The following is an 18,428-nucleotide window of genomic DNA, read 5'->3' as shown; positions in this document are numbered from 1 at the left end:
CAGGCAAAATATCTATAGCCATAGAGACAAAAAAATGATTGATGGTTGCTTGTGTTAGGAGAGGAAATGTGGGGAAGTACCATCCAAAGGGTATGAGATTTCCTTGTGGATTGATACAATGTGGACTGAGGAATTGATGGGTGCACCACATTCTGAAGATTATATATGCCCTTGAACTGAATACTCTAAAACTTATACCATAATGTTGTCACATTGTTAAAAACTGACAATGATCTGGTATCACTGATTTTATTATATCGAGTTTTCTGTGTATCCTACGCAAGTAGTCTGTGTGTTAAACAATATTCCAAACATTTTCCGTTAGGTTGCTGAGGGAGGAATGCACAAGGCCAAATAGTGCACAAGAGGAATTTATTAGGGTCTCTGAGGGGGCTGGGCAGAGCCCACGATGGCATCAGCCTTGACTGCAAGGAGGTGTTAGGCTTATAAAGCATCTGTGGTGGGAGTCTGTGGTTGGAGTCCATGGTGGGACCTTGCGGCAGGGAAAATGGAGAAGAAAGGGAAGGTCAAGGGAGGTGTAGGGACTCAAGTCCCATGACAGAGCACAGTTAATCCATGTAGGCAGTTAGTCTGTGCAGGCAGTTGCTTCCCACAGGTCCTCGTTTCTTGCTGCCCAACTTGCACATCCACATTCTGGGAGGGGTGTCCACAGCAAGTCTCTCAGGTGAGCAGCAATAGTTGGGGTGTATGGCGGTCTGTCTCCATCCTCCTGGGCTCCTCTCATTCAAGTCTTCCATTATATGGGATAGGGATGAATGTCTACTCTTCTCTATCTGCTTCCTGCTGGACTGGGGTGAGGAGTACTTGTGGATGGACATGGTATATGCTACCATAGAGGATGGGAAGAAAGGAAAAATAAGATTAAACATGGGTTGACACCAGTATTGTTGAAGGAGGAGTGTAGTTTCATCTGAGTAGGTTTTAACACGTGATGTGGTATTAACACGTAAATCACAGGAGCTATTGGTCATAAAACATGTTGTCTCCTTTCTGTTGCTATAAGAGAAGACCGTGAAAATATAAGGTTGTCGCTGCCAGGTGATGCTGCTTTGAGAACAGCTGGCGTCATCACGTCTGACAGGGCACATAAACCCTACGTTCTTGGCAATACAAAGGCTTGCCTGAAATTACTTCCATAAGATTTCCTAGTCTTCCATGGATGTCTGACCCACAGCTACTCCATTCTGCCTTTTCTCCCTATTGGCCCATGCAGTTGCCATGGTCAATGATCTCTGTATTTCTAGATGAGAGAAGATGCAAGAATTTGGGCCCATAGAGATCCTCACCTGAAATCGGTCTGAAGGCCTGTGCCTCACCGCTGCTCACCTCCCTGAGCTCTGCTCAGCAGGTGCTGCAGGTCAACAGCTGCTGTGCCTCAAGTTTTCCTGCACGGAGAGCCTCTAGGCAAGTGCTAACTTGAGGTCACAGTTGGCCATACTCCCCCATGGTCGTACATTTGACCATAGTTTGGGGAGGCATTTCATGACCATTTCATCTCACAGTGCCAGCAATGAACATTGCTAGGTCTGGCAATGATGTCACAGATAGGCCATTAAATGTGCTAGTCCTGGACAAAGCCATACTAGGAGTAGCCAAAAGTCTCTGGACCACCCATCTTCCTCGTCTATTATGGTCCAGGAAAATATTCCCTCTTGTTGCATGTTCCCATATCTAGAGACCACTGATCTCATATGGAACTATATATCATTTTCAGTGACTCAGTTACACTTCTGGAAATGCAAGAGACAGCAATTTTGTGGAGACAGTGAATAAAACATAAACCTAGAGACTCTCATGCTGAGAGAAGGAAGTCAGAAAGAGAAAGACAAAGACCACATGATAACACTTATATCTGGTGTCTATTTTAGAGCACAAGTGAAGCTTTCCACAGAAGAGAAAAACATGGAATTTGAGAATAGACTTGTGGTTTCCAGTGGGAGGGGGACTGGGACAGATTGGGATTGAGTGGGAGCTTGGAGTTCATTGAGGCAGTCTCTTGCCTTCGGAATGGATAAGCAGTGAGATCCTGCTGTGTAGCCCTGGGAACTATGTCTCCTCACTTGTGATGGAGCAAATAATATAAACATGTCTATGTACCTGGCTCACCATGCTGTGCAGTAGAAAATATAACAATATATTGGTGGCAATAAAAACAAATTAACCTATTCTGATAAGGAGTGGAAAAATATAAGAAAATATTTGTGGTCTCTTAAAAATTATGTGGAAAGCAGTATTCATAAAGTCATAAATGAAAATTGAAAAGCTTCACGCAAAACAGCCCTGTTTTATCGCTGTTCAGCTGGATTAGTCCGTTCCTTTTCTTTAAAGGAAATTTCATTCTGGCTTGTCCACTCAGCTGTACTCCCCAGTGTTCTAAGGCTGGTTATCCCTTGACAGTTTAAACATTCCCAACACAAGGGAGCCGTTAAATTTCGATTAATGTAGCCCAGGAGAGTTATGTCACTTGGCTAAAGTCTTACCTGCTGATTGAGCTTGAGTAACAGTTGAAGGAAACATAATTGTGCCCTTGTGAGAGCAGGTATTAGTTGGCCAGGTGAGGGGATCCCACCTAGGAACATCACTGAGAAGAGCCTTGGAGAGGAGAAACCCACCAAGGTAGATGAGAAGGTCAACAAATGACCATGTGGTCATGGGGGGGGGCAATCTTGGGATAGTGGTGTCCTTCTGATGGTGACTTCTTTTTGTCCAGGCATTGGTGTTTCTGTTATTAGGGCCTTGTTTTAGGGTGAGTTTGATGTCAGTAATTCCCTCTGTAGACCAGTGCAATGTGGATGTCCTTCTTAAGAGGGAAATAGAGATTTTAAGAGTTATTTTATACACTTTGCTTGTGCATATGGTACTTAAGTATTCCTGACAAGAGACCTTCCATCTAGGCTGGAGACAACCCTTTAAATGATACTTTCCCAGAATGTATAACCCCTGGTGATCGTGGGGCATCAGATATTCTCCCAGAGACAGATTGCAGCACTCAGCTTCCCATGCTGAGACTATGTTCTTAGTACCCCCCTTAAACATTGAAATATTGTAACACAGCCTCAAAGAACTATTTGGGAAGTGAGTTTTAGAAAGTGAACCCTAACCTCAAAACACAGAACTAGAGTATGAGTCACAAGATTGTCTCTAAAATGATCCTCATTTTCACCAGACATTGTCAACCTAGAACTGTAGAAGGAATACCCCAAATGGAGAACATATTTTCAAAGCATTTCTTTTCGTTAATGGGTTTTCTGGGGAGCCAGGAAGAAGCAAGCTGCCTCTTGGATTTCCCACAGTCATGGCTCTTGAATTCACAGCTGTTGCTTACCTATCTTCCCTCCTCTGATTTAGGGGCACACTTTTCCCATGCTACAAGGTCATCAGGATGGCAAATGTCTGAGAAGGAGGGAGTAAGTTGTGAGCTATATCTTTATAGATTGGGTTCATACCTTTCATCCGACAATTTCTCCCCTGTAACACTGTAATTTACACTTAGGAAATTTGCAAATACACACACACACACACACACAGAGAGAGAGAGAGAATGCAAATTTTAAACACCTGGCCAAGTAGAATCTCACTTTATTGTAAAACATTACCTAGTCACTCAACCAACGTAACAAAGGATTTCAAAAGCAAATACAAATTAAAGGCCAATCGATTCGTGTAACCTGTTATCAAGAGTATGAACAAGGTAAGGTTAAGAAGGTTCAGAAACCTTTCTTTTAGCAGAGAGACAGAAACCTAATTCAAGTTTTACACGAGCTTACATTTAAAGTTTGTTTGTTTTTTAACTTTAAACTCCCAGTCAGTCCCGACCAAGCTTGGAAATCCTGTCTAGTGTCCACTTCGCAGAAATCTTCCATCACTTTCTGTATCCGTATTATTCTGTCTGCTAGCTTTCCATTCAAAATAACAAGCTACACGACAGACTTACTTTCTGTTCCCTTAATAGAATGCAATTCCATTCCTCCTTCCTTCTTTACTGAAAACACAATGTCTACTTGTCTGGGTGGACTTTTTATCACTTCTAAAAGTATGTGTTTCCTGGTACAGAACATCACAGCATAGCACCAAAACACCGATAATAGTCTTAAGTGATGTTGCTGTCCCTTCTTAGTAACTGAAGCCTCAGCATCCGATTTGACTTTTATCAAACCTAGGTGCAATAAGAAAAGCTTCTGCCAATGACTCTGAAGACATGCCCATTTAAGTTAGATCAACCTACTTTAACTTTAATATCAGATGTTAATTTAACACGGAATATTTTCCAGTTCATGTGAATCTAAAATTACCTTACCTTATGTATTTTGAGAGTTCATATAAGAGCTTAATTTCCTTCAAGCCAATTAAGTAGAGCTTTTTGATGAAGTAATTTTGGCAAGCCCATACATGCACAACACAAACAATGATACATACAAAACAGGAAGCTCAGATTTCCCATTCCAAAGTCTCAGCCATGAATAAGGTACACCTGTGTGAAACCCATCAGCTGCAAGAGACACTGGCTTCAAACTGGGTCCCTGACAGATGGAACAAATCAAGGTCACTTGTCTAGGTGGCTAAACATCTTTTAATAATGTTTAGAACAAAAGGCATACGATTTCTCCTTGACCCTGAGAATTCAACTTGCAAAATGTACCCCTATTCCTGAAATTTCTATTTCAGAAAGATGGTGGAGCTAAGGCTTCCAGATGTCCAGGCAGAACACCTGCATCTCAAGGACACAGGCAAATTTCTCTTGGGATGACTTTGTTTCCTTGAGGGCAGAAAACTTTTCCCTCAGAACTGAGGAGCCTCTTCCCTGAGTCTTAAAGGCCCTGTCAATTAGTCCAGGCATGGAGTTTGTGGGCCCTGTCCTAATATGTGTAGATGTGTCTGTCAGGGGAAGGCTGGCTGATAAAAGGGACTGAAAGAATGGCATGCCCTTCACTGGTCCCCGGGTCTGGATTAGTTTAGTGTACAGGTCAGACATGGGAAGGGGACATGGACCCTGGTTATGCCTACGATTCCATTAGTGACTTCGGTTAGGGGCCTGTATTGAGGTTGGCAGAGGTTTGCGGACTTGTCTTTTAACTCAATTTGAACGGGAGCAAGCTGCTGAGCTATGGAATGGGTGGAGGTGTCCCATAACCAGGGCAAAAGAACGGAGGCTGGGACAGGTAGCTTATCATGTTCTAGATGAGCAAGGGTGAGGAGAGAGGACTCAGAAAGAGAGACAGGAGTGAGAAGTCTGAGGGAGGCTCTGAAATTAGATAAAATATCTCTGCCAAGAGTTGGGGCTGGGCACTTGGTTAATATCAGGAAAGAACAGCTAAAGGGTGTCCCTGATGGGGTGCAGTTTGGAAGGGGTTTTGGTAAGGGTTTGGAGATGAGACCACCAACATGCACAATCGAGACTTGAGAGGGGTGTTTGTGACCTGTTAATTGAGGTTGTGCTGAGTAAGTGGCCCCTGTGTTGATAAGAAAGGATACCAGCTTACCTACAACTAGCAGAGTTACCTGGTGCTTCACCCGAGTAGTAGTTGTGGGTCTGGGATGCAGGGGTTTCCAGGGCACCCTCAGTCTTCTGTGATCCTGCCAAGGTGGCTTGGCCTGTTGAGGTCCAAGGATTCTGGTCTCTCTGCAGGGAGGGGTGTGGCCGTCCCCTGAGAGGTTTCCAGTGGCCTCTCTTATCACACCTGCAGCATGGGCCTGGAGTGCTTTAGAGCCATTGTCCAGGGGAGAGAGCTGATATTTGGGGGAGCCCTGAATGGCAGTTGCCTGCATTTTGTATTTAGCCCGATCTCTTTTTAAGTGTTGGCGTTCAGCCTCTTTATGCTGATTATTAAAGACCTTGAAGGTGAGCGTGAAGACATCCTGCTGAGGGGTTTGAGGCCCATCCTCCCACTTTTGTAATCTGTGCCTTATGTCAGGGACAGACTGAGGATGAAGGGAGTGTGGAAGGAAAGATTCCCTCCAAATGGGAAAGGTCTAACTATGTATCTTTTTGAAGTGCCTCTGTTAATCAGGAAGGAGAGCAGGTTTTTCATGTGGGTTTTGTCTAATTTCTTCTTCTTTTTTTAGTTAAGACCTGCTTCACATAGTCCTCCTATGAGACAAGTTACCATGTGACTCTGGTGTCTAAAGGCCTGGGAATCAACTGGAGAGTCCCAGTTTGGATCCTGTCTTGGGACTGCTACCGCCCGCACTCTTTGGTTCTTGTTTTGCCAGCAGAGGTCATCTGTGTGGGCCTGAGTGGCTAACCAGACCATTTCCATTTCCACAAGGTCGAGGAGGAAGGATAAGGTGACATCAACACCATGGCAGGTAAGGTCACGGGACTGAGTGATTTGTTCAAATTCCTTAATATAGATGGAGGGATCAGAAGAGAAGGAGTCTCATCTTTTTTGTTTTTCAATTTAAGTGGGAGGGGTTAGACATGGAAATAGGGACATGGACCTGGACAATCCCTCCAGTGCTGGCAACTCCCCCTCAAGGGACCAAAGGAGCTGGTTGGGAGGTGTTTGGAGAAGGAGGAAGCTGGGTACAGAACTGTGTATGAGGAGGAGAGAAAGAGGCGTCAGTATCTGGGTTAGGATGGGGAGAAGCTGAGGACAGCTTGGGTAGGGGTGTGGAGGATTTTGTGTTGGGGGAGAGCTGGAGGCATGGAGAGATTTGTATTGTGGAGAATAATGGTCTGCAGGATCAAAGCAGGAGCTGTCAGAATGAGAGGGAATATGACATGAATGATGGAGAAGAATTTGAAATGTGAAACAGGGAGAACAGAGGGAGGCCTGTGGGCTGACAGCGCCTTTCATTCCACTCGTCATTACAGTGACAAATGTTTTTGAGGTCACTCAAGCTATTTACATTGAATGTGGACTTGTGGTTGCCAAGGGGGAGAGGGAGAGGGAGTGAGTGGGATGGATGGGGTGCTTGGGGTTAATAGATGCCTTCTAGTGCCTTTGGATTGGATTAGCAAAGGGATCTTGCTGTGTAGCCCTAGGAAATCTGTCTGGTCCCTCACGGTGGAGCATGATAAAGGGAGAAAAAAGAATGCATACATGTATGTGGATGGGGCTCACCACGCTGTACTGTGATGAAGCAGAACGTGAACAGAACACGGTGGACCAGCTATAATGGAAAAACTAATACAACATCACTATAGAAAAAAATTGAAAGTGGCATTTTGGGAGCATTGAGAGCCATTAGCTAATGTTTATCCTGTGCACACGGAGTTACAGAAGAAGTAAAGATACTTGTACCTAACATTTCCTCTTAGGAATACCTAAATTCCATAAGAGGCAACCAAGAGGTGTGTTCTGTGGAGGAGTGGAGGGCTTCTTCGCCATGATGAGGACTAAGAGGGGATGTGGGCTAAGGAAGGGGCCGCCTTAGGGAGTGCCACTTCTTAGGCTGAGTGTCTTTAAAGTCTGGATAGTGGACGCTGAGGGACAGAGAGGGAGGTTTTTCGCTGATGTGGGTGTCCCCAGATTAGAGGAATGCACCAAGTGTCTAAGTATTCTACAAACCTAGTGTGATGCTTTGTTGCAGAAGGTTGTACTCTGATGTGCCAGAGGAACTGGGGCCCAAGAGCCATGCTGACAGGAGACCCAGAAAAGTGATATTTTCTCATCCAAGTATAAGAAGGCAAGTGCGGGATGCAGAATCAGTCATGGAAAGGTGGAATTCCCCGTTGGGGGTTCCTCCCTGGCTGAGCAGGAGAGGACTTGTGCAGAGGTGCCTGGATCAGGGGCCCAAACCTGGGTGGGTTCCAGAGGTTAAGCCAGGAAGAGCTGCCCCTGCCTGCTGCTCTCTGGCTTTCAAACCCAGGAGTTTGGGGCACCACTGATCTGATTCCCATTCTCGTATCATGCCCGCTTGGGGTTTAGCACCATATGTGAAGTGTGCTGAGGGAGGAGTGGGCAAGGGCATTTGATATTTATGGCTCAGGAGGGCACCAGCCTTGACTGTGAGGAGGGGCTAGGCTTATAAAGGATCTGTGGCAGGAATCTGCGGTGGGAGTTCACGCCAGGATCTTTGATGGGAACAATGAAGAAAGAGGAGGGGATGGTCAAGGGAGGAGTAGGATGTCAAGTCCCATGACAGAGAGCAGTTCATCACTATAGAAGTTAACATATGCCTCCAGGTGTTTTCCTCAGTCCGTTGGTTCTTTCTGCACAAACTGAGCAACCAATTCTGGGATAGGTTGTCCATAGCAGATCTCCAAGTTGAACAGCCATATATGGGGGCAAAGGGGGTCTGTCTCCACGCTGCTGGGAACCTCACATTTTCATAGTCATATTAGCACAGCAACTATGATTCTTGTTGGTATGTCTATCAATATATGCTAAGTATTCATGAAGTAGAGATTTCACGTTTATGTGGGGCCCCTACCATTAAGGAAATCCAACAAGTAGGAGATAAGTCATAACAAGAGAGTTTATAAGAAAAACGACTTATATGTGTGTAAGAGGAAACCTGCCATTCTTGAAAGAGCCAAAGGATATAATCCAAGATTACATGGAATCATAGTCTTTTTTTATTCTTTTGTTAGAACAGGAAATAGGCAGAGGGGTTTTGGTGAGGAAATAAGTAGGGCATAGAGTCAGGAGCATTGAGGTTTTCCATAGGTTTTGTGACCAGGAAATGGCCAGGGGATGTGTGAGAAGGCTAGGCCTTCCTGGCATTATGGGGTTGCAGGTTTCCTAGGGGCTTGTGGCTGAGGTAACCAGTGTCAGGCTTAGCCTCAGGCTGTAAAAGGTGCATATGAGGAAAGGGTGAGACTGTTCCAAGATAGGGTCATGGAGGGGTGGGTGGAGAGGGTGAGAATTTGCCAAGGTATGGTGTGGGGTGAACTAACAAAGCCAAAAGGTAGTCAGGGCCATCATTGTTCCAGAGAGTTGGTTCTTATTTAGAAAATATAAGGGTCTCAGCAGTTTGGGTGCATTGATCTGGTTTTCTGAATATTATTGTGTAGGAGTCCAGAAACATAGGAGTATCAACATAAAATAGGACCTAGATTTTATGAAATGGTCTTAATATGGGATAACAAGCTGCTCCTTTGCACAATGAGACCTCATTTTTGGTAAGAATTTCTGTGGCTTCATGGCTGAAAGAAGTGTTACAAAAATGTTGTGAGTGGTTTCCCATTCCAGCTTTGGTAAATATTTAATATGTGTTAATATGTGTCTATATTTATCACATTTAAGGACGGAAAATTTTCACAACTAGAAAGAGTGTCCAGTTTGGCAGTACGTCTTAGTGTAATGCAGTTCTTAAGTCAGAATGCTTTGTATTAACAAATGGTCATGAATTTTCATTTCATTAAACATTTCGTGAAGACAGACACTCCACGAAATGTAGTTTCATGAAATTTGACAGTGATTTCTCCTGATTTTTTATTTGGAGAATTTTAGTGTCTATTTTCTTTACAGGACATCCCCTTAGATTTACACATGCAGATTTTGTGGGGGATTGGCTGATAAAATATTATGTATATGTGAAAAAAATAGGAGTTCATGTTAAGAATTTAAAATGTCTCATTAAACCGTGGCTGAGAATTTTGGGGTGCTAGAATGGCTGGATCATATATGAAAGAAGTCACCTTTGGGGCTATCAGGGGAAGACAGCCTAATTCAGGTGTCTCTGAGCTCCAAATTGCAAACTCTACCTTGAATCACAATCATAGGAGAGAGTGAAAAGTTTTGTCTTGAAACGATGCCTACAATATGTTGTATGAACTTACCTGTATAACGAATGAGATTTAGTTTGGGCTTTGCATCTCTTTATTATTTAGCATTGATGCACAGTGTTTTCCTTTCTCTTAGTCATGAGAAGCTTTCCTAAATTGGATGGTAATATTGTCTTTAATCTTATATATGTGTGTACACATACACACATATAGATATTTCTCAAAGGAATTTATCACATCTGTAGTTGTATAATGATCATAACAATCTGATTTCACAGATTTCCATCCCAATGCCCAAACACATCCCACCACCCACCAACTGTCTCCTCCAGAGACCACAATTTTTTTCAATGTCTGTGAGTCAGCATCTGTTCTGCAGAGAAGTTCAGTCTGTCCTTTTCTCAGATTCCACAGATCAGTGAAAGCATTTGTTGTTGGTGTCTCATTGTATGGCTGACTTCACTCAGCATGATCGTTTCTAGGTCCATCCATGTTGCAAAAAAAAAGTGCCAGTAGTTTGCTATTTGTAAAGGCTGAGTAATATTCCATTGTGTATACAAACCACATCTTCTTGATCCGATTCTCTGTTGATGGACATTTAGGTTGTTTCCATGTCTTGGCTATTGAAAATGGTGCTGCCGTGAACATTGGAGTGCATATGTCTTTGTGAGTCATGGCTTTTTTGGGTAGATGCCCAGGAGTGGGATTGCTGGATCCAATGGGAGTTCTGTGTTTACTTTTCTGAGCACTCTCCATACTGCTTCCCACAGTGGTTGCACCAATTGACAATCCCACCAACAGTGTACTAGGGTTCCTTTTTCTCCACACCCTCTCCAGCACTGATTGTTTGTAGATTTTGGATGATGGGCATTCTGGCTAGTGTAAGGTGGTACCTCAGAGAGGTTTCGATTTGCATCTCTCTAATAATGAGTGATGTTGAACATCCTTTCATGTGTTTCTTGGCCATCTGTATGTCTTCTTTGGAGAACTGTCGGTTTAGATCTTCTTCCCGTTTTTCGATGGGGTTGTTTGTTTTGTGGGTGTGGAGCTGCAGAAGGTGTTTATAAATTTTGGGCATGAATGCCTTGTCAGTCCCTTCACTTCCAAAGATTTTCTCCCATTCTGTGGGTTGTCTTTTTTGTTTTGTTTAGGGTTTCCTTTGCTGTGCAGAAGCGTTGAAGTTTGATTAGGTCCCATTTGTACCTTTTTGTTTGTGTTGTCAATACTGTGAGAGGTGGATCCGAGAAGATGTTGCTACCGTTTATATCAGAGTGTTTGGCCTATGTTTTCCTCCAGGAGTCTGATAGTGTCTGGTCTTATATCTGCATCTTTCATCCATGTGGAGTTCATTTTTGTGTATGGTGTTAGGGAGTGTTCTCTTTTCATCCTTTTCCATGTGGCTGTCCTTTTTTCCCAGCACCACTTACGGAACCAGCTGTCCTTTCTCCATTGTATATTCTTGCCTCCTTTGTCATAGATGAGTTGGCTGTAGGTGTGTGGGTTTACCTCTGGGCTTTCTCCCCTGTTCCAGTGATCTCTATTTCTGTCTTTGTGACAGTACCATGTGGTTTTGATGATTGTTGCTTTGTAGTAGAGTCTGAAGTCTGGGAGCCTGATTCCTCCAGCTCCATTTTTCTTTTTCAGGATGTCTTTGGCTAGTGTGGGTCTTTTGTGCTTCCAAAGAAACTTTAAAACATTTTGGTCGAGTTCTGTGAAAACACTCCTTGGTGATTTGATAGGGATTGCATTGAATCTGTAGATTGCCTTAGGTAGTATGGTGATTTTGATAATATTAACTCTTCCAATCCACGAGCATGGTATATCTTTCCATCTATTGGTGTCATCTTTGATTTCTTTCATCAGTGGCTTATAGTTTTCAGAGTACAGATCTTTTGTCTCTTTAGGTGGGTTTACTCCTAGGTATTTTTTTTTTCTTTTGGATACAATGGTAAACGGGATTGCTTCCTTAATTTCTCTTTCTGCTCTTTCATTGTTAGTGTATAGAAATGCCATTGATTTCTGTGTATTGATTTTGTATCCTGCGACTTTGCCAATTTGGTGGATGAGCTCTAACAGTTTTCTGGTAGAGTCTTGAGGATTCTCTAGGTATAGTATCATGTCATATGCAAATAGGGATAGTTTCACTTCTTCCTTTCCAATTTGGATTCCTTTTATTTCTTTTACTTCTCTGATGGCTGTGGCTAGGCCTTCCCGAACAATGTTGAAGAGTAGTGGTGAGAGCGGACATCCTTGTCTTGTTCCTGATCTCCACAGGAATTCTTGCAGCTTTTCGCCATTGAGAATGATGTTTGCTGTGGGTTTGTCATATATGGTCTTTATCATGTTGAGGTAGGTTCCCGTTATGCCCACTCTCAGAAGTGTTTTTTTTTTTTTTTTTTTTTTTTACCAGAAATGGGTGTTGGATTTTGTCAAAGGCTTTATTTCGACTTCTATTGGGAGGATCATATGGTTTTTCTTCTTCAGTTTGTGAATGTGGTGTATCACACTGATGGAATTGAGGATATTGAGGAGCCCTTGCATCCCTGGGATAAATCCCACTTGATCATGATGTCCAATCCTTTGAATGTATTGTTGGATGCGGTTTGCTAGTATGTTGTGGAGGATTTTTGCATTGATGTTCATCAGTGAAATTGGCGTGTAGTTGTCTTTTTTTGTGGTGTCTTTGTCTGGTTGTGGTATCAGGGTGATAGTGGCCTGATAGAATGAGTTTGGGAGTATCCCTTCTTCTGGAATTTTTGGAAATAGATTCAGAAGGAGAGGTGTTAGCTCTTCTCTAAATGTTTGATAGAATTCGCCTGTGAAGCCATCTGGCCCTGGACTTTTGTTGGTTGGAAGTTTTTAAATCACCATTTCAATTTCAGTTCTTGCGATTGGTCCATTTGTCTTTTCTACTTCATCTTGGTTTAGTCTTGGAAGATCGTTCCTTTCTAAGAATTTATCCATTTCTCCTAGGTTTTCCATTTTATTGGCATATAGTTGCATATAGTAGTCTCTTAGGATGCTTTGTATTTCTGCGATGTCCGTGTTACTTCTCCTTTTTCATTTCTAATTTGATTGATTTGAATCCTCTCTCTTTTTTGCTTGATAAGTCTGACTATGGGTTTATCAATTTTGTTGATCCTTTCAAAGAACCAGCTTTTCGTTTCATTCATATTTTCATTGGGTTTCTTTGTTTCCATTCATTGATTTTGCTCTGCTCTTTATGATTGCCTTCCTTCTACGAACTCCAGCTCTTGTCTGTTCTTCTTGCTCTAGCTGATTCGGATGTGAAGCTGTATTGTTTATTTGAGCTTTTTCTTGTTTCTTGAGGAGGGCTTGTTTGGATATAAACTTTCCTCTTAGAACGGCTTTTGCTGCATCCCAAGAGTTTTGGAGTGTTGTATCTTGTTGTCATTTGCCGCCAGGTAATTTTTAATTTACTCTTCGATTGCTTCAGTGATCCATTGCTTGTTGAGTAGCATGTTGTTTCGCCTCCATGTGTTTTCGTTTTTTGCAGTTTTTTGCTTGTTGTTGATTTCCGGCCGTATAGCGTTGTTGTCGGAAAAGATGCTTGATGTGATTTCGATTTTCTTGAAGTTACCGAGGTTGGATTTGTAGCCCAGGATGTGATCCATCTTAGAGACTGTTCCATGTGCACTTGAGAAGAATGTGTATTCCGTTGCTTTTGGATAAAATGTCCTATAAATATCTCTTAAGTCCATCTGGTTTAATGCATCATTCAGGACCTGTGTTTCCTTATTGATTTTCTGTCTGGTTGATCTGTGCATTGCTGTAAGTGGGGTGTTCAAGTCCCCCACGATGATTGTGTTATTGTCAATTTGTCCTTTTAAGGTTGTTAGCGGTTGCGTTATATATAGTGGTGAACCTGCGTTGGATGCATAGATATTTAAAATTGTTGTATCATTTTCTTGGATTGATCCTTTGGTCATTATGTAATTGGCCTTCTTTGTCCCTGAAAGTATTCTTCATTTTAAAGTCTGATATGAGTCTTGCTCCGCCAGCTTTCTGTTGATCCCTGTTTGCATGAAATAGTTTCTTCCATCCTCTCCCTTTCAATTTGTATGTGTTCCTATGGGTCTCTTGAAGACAGCATATATATGGGTCTTATTTTTGTATCCTTTCAGCCCGTCTACGTCTTTTGGCTGGGGGACTGAGTCCATTCACATTATAGGTGATTATTGATATGTATGTTCTTATTGCCATTTTATTAATTACTTTGGATTTGTTTTTGCTGCTCTTTTTTCTTCCCGTCTTCTCTTGTTCTTTTCCGCCTATAGAATTTCCTCTAGTGTTTGTTGTAAGGCTGGTTTCGTGTCGCTGAATTCTCTCAGCTTTGGCTTATCTGTGAAGGTTTTGCCTTCTCCTTCAAATCTGAGCGAGAGCCTTGATGGGTAGAGGAATCTTGGTTGGAGGTTTCTTCCTTTCATCATGTTAAGTACATCGTGCCACTCCCTTCTGGGCCTGCAGAATTTCTGTTGAAAACTCTGCCGATACCCTTGTTGGGTTTCCCTGTATGTTATTTGTTTCTTTTCCCTAGCTGCTGTCAAGATTTTCTCTTTGTCTTTAATTTGGGTCAGTTTGATTGATATGTGTCTTGGGGTGTGCCTCCTTGTGTTTATTTTATATAGTACTCGTTGTGCTTCCTGGATTTGAGTGAGCGATTCCCTCCCCATGTTAGCGGAGGTTTTGGTCATTATCTCTCTTGGAATATTTTTTTCTGTCGCCTTCTCTCTCTCTTCTCCTCTGGCACCCCTCTAATAGGGATGTTGGTGCCTCTAATGTTGTCCCAGAGTTCTCTGAGACTCTCTTCGTTTGTTTTCAATCTTTTTTCTCTTTTCTGTTCTACATCCGTAATTTCCAACGATCTGTCCTCCACCTCTCTTATTCATTCTTCGGCCTCCAGGATTCTGCTGTTAGCGGCTTCGAGTGAATTTTTTTATTTCAGGCATTGTATTTTGCATCTCTTCTTGTTTAAGATTTATATCTTGCATCTCTTTGGACAGTGGTTCCTGTAAGTAATCCATCTTGACCTCCAGTTTATTTCCAATGTCTTGCATTATCTTCCGCATCAACACTCTATAAAGTCTTTTTCCTGGAGGCTGAGATTCTCCTCATGGCCTAGCTGATTTTCTGGGGTTTTCCCTTTCTCCCTCATCTGAGTTATAGTTCTCTGTCTTTTCATGTTTATAGGTTTTTGGTGTGGTGACCTTCTTACAGATAACAGAGTTGTAGCCTCTCTTACTTCTATGTCTGCCCCCCTGTGGCTGGAGTCAGTTTGGGTGCTTGCTGTAGGCTTTCTGATGGAAGGGGCTGATGCCTGCCCCCTGGTAGGTGGAGCCGATTCTAACCCCTCTGGTGGGTGGGGCTTAGTCTCTGGATGGGATTAGAGGCAGCTGTGTGCCTGAGGGGTCTTTAGGTAGGCTGTTTACTGAGGGGCAGGGCTGTGATCCCACCTGGGTTGTTGTTTGTCCTGGGGCCTCTCAGCAGCTGACTGACTGGTGGGGCCTGGCATTTTCCCCAAATGGCCACCTCCAGAGAAACGTGTGGCTGCTGAATATTCCCAAGAGCTTTGCTTTCAATGTCCTTCCCTCACAATGAGCCAGGTTCACCCCTGATTTCCCAGGATGTCCTCCAAGGACTGTGGTCAATGTTGACCCAGACTCCCATGGAGACTGTGCTTTGCCCTGGAACCCAGTGCATGTGGAAGTTTGTGGGTGCCTTTGAAGAATGGGGTGTCTGTTTCCCGCAGTTCTGTGGAGCTCCTGCACACAAGCCCCACTGGCCTTCAATGCCAGATACTCCAGGGGCTCTTTCTCCCCGTGCCAGATCCCCACATGGGAGAGTTTGATGGGGGGCTCAGAACTCTCCCTCCTGTAGGTGAGTCTCTGTGGGCCGGTTAGTTTCCAGTCTGCGGAGCTTCCCCCCTGGGAAGTATGGGGTTGTTTATATCATGAAATTGCCCCTCCTACCTCTTGATGTGGCCTCCTCTTTTTCTTCTGGAGTAGGACGTCTTTTTTAAGGTTTCCAGCCCATTTGGGTGAAGAATGCTCAGTCTTTAGTTGTGAACTTTGTTGTTTTTAGGAGATAAGTTGAACACCAGTCCTTCTCTTCCGCCATCTTCCATATAGGTTCTGTCTTTAGTTATATTTATCCAGATGTGTACAGTTTAACTTGCAGAGAGACTATGGATGGGAAGGGGATTCTACAAATGAAGAGGTAACTTAGCAAGGTGAAAAGAGGAGGCCAGGAGAGTGATGACACAGTGACAGGTGTAAAGATCCTTGTTTCGGTACCAGGCTCGGGAAGTTTCAGAGTGAGGTAAAATCACTTTTCCTGTACTCTAAACCCATGGAGCAGCCGATAAAGAAGTAAACAAAGAGTTTGGTTAGGTCCCTTTGGGTTAATTCTGCTCTTATTTCTGTTGCCTTGGGAGAATGAGCTGAGAAAATATTCATGAGGTTGATGTCAGAGAGTGTTTTGCCTATATTCTCTTCTAGGAGTTTGATGGTGTCCTGTCTTCTATTTCAGTCTGTCAGCCACTTGGAGTTTGTTTTGGTGCATGGTGTGAGGGTGTGTTCTCATTTCACTGATTTGCATGCAGCTGTCCAGCTTTGCCAGCAATGCTTGCTGAATAGACTTTCTTTTTCCCATTTGATGTTCTTGTCACCCTTGTCAAAGATGAATTGCCCATAGGTGTCAGGGTTTATTTCCGGGTTCTCTATTCTGTTCCATGGGTCTGTCTGTCTGTTTTGATACTAATACCACACTATTTTGATGACTGTGGCTTTGCAATATTGCTTGATGTCTGTGAAAATATTGCCCCCCCCATAGGTAACATTCTGCTTTTCCCTTACTGCCTTTAGGATCCTCTCTTTATTACTAACTTTTGCCATTTTTCCTAAATTGTGTCTTGGTGTGGGCCTATTTGGGTTCAACTATTTTGCAGCCCTGTCTGTTTCCTGTATCTTGAATTCAGTATCCTTTAGGTTTGGGAATTTTCCAGCGATAATTTCTTCAAATATATATTCCATCCCCTTATCTTTTTCTACTCCTTGTGGAATTCCTATGATGTGTAGATTGGCCCACTTTATATTTTCCCATAAGTCTCTTGTATTGGCTTTCCTCTTTTTTGATTTTTTTTCTGTCCACTGACCTGATTGTGGGATTTCCATTATTCTATCTCCCACATCACTAATTTGTTCTTCTGCATTGTTCATCCTGGTTTTCACTGCCCTTAGTTCAGTCTGTATCTCTGCCAACGAAGTTTGTAGTTTTCTTGACTCCTCCTTATATTTTCTAGTTCCATTCTGAGGACATCTGCATTACTGGTTCATATCTTGTCTTCATTCCTTCAGTATTTTCACTATTTCTCTTTTGAAATACAAGTTTGTAAGACTGCAGAGGTTTATTTCCTTGTTGATTGCTTTAGGTGAGTTCTCCTGTTGGTTTAACTGCAGGTCGTTTCTCAGCTTTTTCATCTTGCTTTTTGTTTTCATTTTCTAGGTACAGTTTGACTCCCCTTGGCTGGACAGGGTTTGCTTTGGCACTGCTTTGGAATGCTTTCCAAGGGCTGGCATGGTTGGTGTTTGAAGCCACATGGCTTTTCCTCAGGTTGGGCAGAGCTGACAGGGTCTCTCTGAAGCAAAGGAGGACTTCCTGATGGCAGACCTGACTTGGAGCTCTGCACCACAATGGAAGCAGATTTCACATGGCTGGGTAGGTCCCTCTGATGTTTTTGGGCTGTGGGCTCTTCCAGGCAGCTGGTGGTGCTGAGCGGCTGTTCCAAAATGGTACGGCACCCATGAGGGTGGGAGCAGTTTGCTGGGCTGCTAAGAACCCAAGGGGCTCTTACCCAGGTCCACTGAATTGGCAGGACCACCTCAGAATAGAGGCAGATTTTGCACATCCAAGACGAGCTTGGTCTAGATTTTGTGGGCTATAGGGGCTCTTGCAGGTGGCTGGCAGTGTTCGGTAGCAGTTCCACAGGAGTGCAGAACCCCCAAGGGTGAGATCAGCTAGCTGGGCTGCTGAGAAACCAAGGGGCTCTTCCCCAGGTCAGCTGAATTAGCAGGACCTCCTCGGAATGGAGGAAGATTTTGCATGGCTGGGCTGAGCTTTTCTAGCTTTTCTGGGCTGTGGGGGCTCTTGCAGGGGGCTGCCAGTGTGGGCCAGTTCTTCCTCAGGAGTGCAGCACCCCCTGAATGTGGGTGTGGCTAGCTGGGCCACTGAAGAACCAAGGGGCACTTCCCCAGGGCAGCTGAATTGGGAGGACCATCTCAGAATGGAGGCAGATTGTGCACAGCCAGGCCAAGGTTGTTCTAGCTTTCTGGACGGTGGGGGCTCTTGCAGGGGCCTGAGAGTACTGGGAAGCTGTAGCACAGGAGTGCAGAACCCCCCAAGGGTGGGAACGGCTAGCCAGGATGCTGAGAACCCAATGGGCTCTTCCCCAGGGCAGCTGGGATTGGCAGGACCACCTTAGAATGGAGGCAGATTTTGCATGGCTGGGCCAACTTGTTCTAGCTTTTCTGGGCTGAGGTCCTTTTCCAGAGGGCTGGCAGTCCGGGGAGCTGCTCCTCAGGAGTGTAGTACCTCCAGAGGTCAGGCAGGCCAGGGCAGGGTCAGCTTCCCACAAATGCTGAGGACATCCCTCCAGGATGGCAGGCAGTCTCAGGTCTGGCACTCTAGCATGGCATAGGGGGAGAGGGGATGCAGT

This window comes from Sus scrofa, chromosome Y (assembly GCF_054392235.1).
Source record: "Sus scrofa isolate SSC_HxYL_T2T_F1_AM1 chromosome Y, Sscrofa_HxYL_maternal_Yorkshire_Landrace_v2.0, whole genome shotgun sequence".
NCBI classification, from domain to species: domain Eukaryota; kingdom Metazoa; phylum Chordata; class Mammalia; order Artiodactyla; family Suidae; genus Sus; species Sus scrofa.
Note: the sequence above shows the minus strand (reverse complement) of the source record.